Consider the following 3,287-nt stretch of genomic DNA (forward strand, 5'->3'; position numbering starts at 1 on the left):
TTGTGCCCGGGGCTGCCCCTGCGCCGTCTGCGTGGGGCTTGTTCCTCACCATCTGCTTCCAAATGAGAGAGGAAGCAAGGGCAGAAAAGCCCACTGCTGGGGCTGAACTGTCTGCAGTGCCCGGGGGCCGGGCAGGACTTGGCCCCAATGCCTGCATTGCTCTGCGGCGGCCAGGGAGGGGTCCCAAAAGTCATCCCCCCGCGTGCTGTGCTGCACAGCAGGGGCTGGGTAGCCCGGTTCCCGGCTGGGGGACGCCGAGGGAGGCCGTGGTGGGGCTGAGGAGCTGCTGCTCTCTGGGCCTCTCAGGGTTTGCCTTGGAATCCCAAAGCCTCTGCTTGCGTGGGGAGCTGAGACAAAGGTGACTTTAAATTGGTTGGTTGTGGAGTGTTTTGGGGCCGACTTAATGCTCTTGGCTTGTTGTGTGTCAATTCCCAGCCTCAGTCAGGGCTTCCAGGGGAGCGTTGCTGCTGCTGCTGCTGCTGCTGCTGCTGCTGCTGCTGCTGCTGCTGCTGCTGCTGCCGCCGCCGCTGCCGCCGGGAGAGAGAAATCCTTTGGGAAGGTGGGCTACAAACAGCAACTCTGTGAATTGCTCAGCTTTTCCTAGGTAAGAGCAGGTTTTAGGGAAGAAAGACCCGTCCTCGCGAAAGGCGCCGCGGGTCTCGCAAGGGGGAGGGGGGCGGCTGCAGTGCCGCTCCCGGCCGTGTCCGCCAGGTGGCGACTGCGAGGCAGGGTCCGGCGGTCGGGGCGGGCTGGGAAGCGGCGCCTGCGCAGAGCGAGGCGTTGGCCGGGCCGGCGCCTGAAGCGCTCGGGGCCGCTGGGCAGGGCAGTGGGGGCGACCGGCCGGGGGCGGGGGGTGGTGGTGAGGGGGGGATAAGAGCAAGTTTCAGAGAAGAAACGCCTGTAGTGAGTAATCAGAAGAGAAGGGTGAAAGCCAAGAGCCCGGGGAGCCGAGCTTGGGGGTATGTTTGCAGCTCTGCCAGGGCTGGAGCTGACACAGCGCTGGGGGAGAGCCTGGAGCTGGGCTGGGCCGGGGGACAGGCACAGGGGAGCTGGGGGAGGATTTGGGACTCCCTGGGGGGAAAGGAGGGATGGATGGGCCTGTGCTCCTGGGAACACACTTGTCCAGGGCGCTGAGATCCGGGTCAAACTTTAGTTCCCCTCGTGTCCAGGGATGCAGGATCTGAGGGATTGGATTTCCCTGGGGGTTTGCAGGAGACCAGGAATGAGAGGAAATGCGGTGCCAGAGCAGGCTGTGTTTCCCTGTGAGGACAGAGAGCCTGTGGGCTGAGGTGAGATTGCTGTGAGTGTTGGGATGAGGATTCCAGGGAACAGAGAGCTCGGAATTCCAGGTGCTGATGGAACTTACGTTTTTATGTGTTTAGTTTGTGTCTGGGGGAGCTGGGATTCAGTCTGGAGAGCTGTTACTGGGAACAAATGGTGGAGAAAACCTGCTCCATGGATGTGTAAGGAAGGATGGAGCAGCAGGGAAGGGGAGTATTTCTATACAGTATCAATATTCTTCATGTGGGATGGAGCAGTGGTGGGGGTGGTTGGGTTTGGCCTGGGCCAGTCAGGATCTGCCATAAGCAACCCACCAGACCCTGAACCCTCATTGGACATGTCCAGCCCCTCAACAGAAACCCAAGTCATTAATTTTCCATAGAGGACAAATGATTGGTAATTGCTTCTGATCTGTGGAGAATTTCCTTTGGAATGATCAAGCAGAGAGCGTATCAAGGCAGGCAGAGCACTTCTTTTGGTTCTTTTTTTTTTTTCTGGTTTGTCGTTTTCTCTTTGGCTTCAATGTGTTTTGTGTGCTCCTGTTCAGGAAGCAGTGTATTTTTGCCTTGAAATTCGGAGTGGTTTTGTTTCTTTGTTTAGGGTTTTTTTCTTTCCCAGTTGAATCAGGCCTTCCATGCATAGTCCGGTGTTGTCCTACATGACTGCTTTGGTGCTGGGTTAGAGAGAGAAGGGGAATGACTTTTCATTCTCTTCCAAGCAGAAGTGGGAGTTTGTCTTGCCCCTCCCCAAAGCACTGCAGGCACATGGGAGTAGCTCAGTGCTGGCCCAGTTCTCTGAGAAACACCCATGGGAGAGAGGTTTAAGTCTTAATGAAAACACTTTGGTCTCTTGATGGCAAAGACTGGGTCCTACAGTCCCAGCCTGATAAGGGAGAACAGGAACTTCTGTTCTTCATGCCAAACCTTCTGTTACTCCTTGTGTAGTTCTTTTCTTTCTGTAGTATGTGTTACTGTCCAGAATCTCTCCGAGGAAAGCTGTTAGAAATGTAGAGGTAGGACTGGAATTTGGGTCTGTTCCCTACAAACTCCTGCAAAGCCTGAAGGACCAGGCTGATGACTGCTCTTAACAAAGGTGGTTTATTAATATTCCTTCAGATCTCCCTCAGCTCTGGGCAGAACAGGCAAGGGTTAGGGTCAGGAATTGTGCAAGGAAGACCTGTTATTTCTCCTGTGTCAGTGTGTGTCAGTTTGGCAGAGCTGGGACAAGGACAACTTGTGCAGGCACTTCCAGAGACAGAGGGAAGTGCCTGCACTCAGCAATGGGTCAAGTGCAGAAGTTTCCTGGGGACTCTGGAAAATGATGCCAGGTCTGGTAAGAAAAGTGGGGCCAAAAGAGCAGGACCTGGGTCTGCGAGTGTGGGAGAAACAAGGGAGAGAGGAATGGACGGGTCATCCTCTGCCTCCAGGAGGGAGGGCAGCAGGAAAGGCCACGGACTAAAGCACTGAAGTGCCGTTCCCCAGGGAGCCCCTGCCCAGCACTGAGCTTGCTCCTGCCCTTGCTGTCCCTTTCCCAGTGGAGCCGAAGCATCGCGTGCGGGTACCAGGGGGATGGAGCTGCCGAGGACAAACTGGGAGGGTGTTTGCGAGGGAAGGGTTGAGAAGGAGCTCTTGACGTGCTTTTTTTACTTCTTCATCCCACAGAATTGCCACGAGAGGAAATACCTCTGAGGGGCTTCCCTCCAGATAAGCCCTGAATATGCGGGGAGGTTTCAGCCGGGAGAAAGGAGCTGTGGAAGAAAAGCAGCCCAAAAATAGCCAGTGGGGATCATCAGGTTTGCCAACCAAGAAAAACAAGGAGGGAGATGAGGGAATCGGGTTCCAATTCCTAATGATTTGGTGGGTGTAGGAATGCTCTCTGTGTCTTTTGCAGTCCCTTTTGTTTCCTGGGATGATTTTAAAATGATGGCTTTAGCAATCAGCTAAATTGGAGATGTTGTTTTTGAGAGGAAATGAGACCAAATAAATGCAGAGTTTTGGGTCATTTTT

At 54.8% G+C, this 3,287-nt stretch overlaps 1 long non-coding RNA gene across 1 annotated transcript in view; it reads left to right on the forward strand.

Moving 5' to 3' along the window:
- The first annotated feature begins 3,004 nt into the window (after positions 1-3,004).
- Positions 3,005-3,287, forward strand: part of LOC113951717 — a 1,132-nt gene continuing 849 nt past the window's right edge. The window contains exon 1 of the long non-coding RNA XR_003529254.1: positions 3,005-3,137. This is a non-coding gene — a long non-coding RNA (uncharacterized LOC113951717). The remainder of the gene's footprint in view (positions 3,138-3,287) is intronic.

This window comes from Corapipo altera, unplaced genomic scaffold, assembly GCF_003945725.1.
Source record: "Corapipo altera isolate COAL_440 unplaced genomic scaffold, ASM394572v1 61305, whole genome shotgun sequence".
In the NCBI taxonomy this organism is placed as follows: domain Eukaryota; kingdom Metazoa; phylum Chordata; class Aves; order Passeriformes; family Pipridae; genus Corapipo; species Corapipo altera.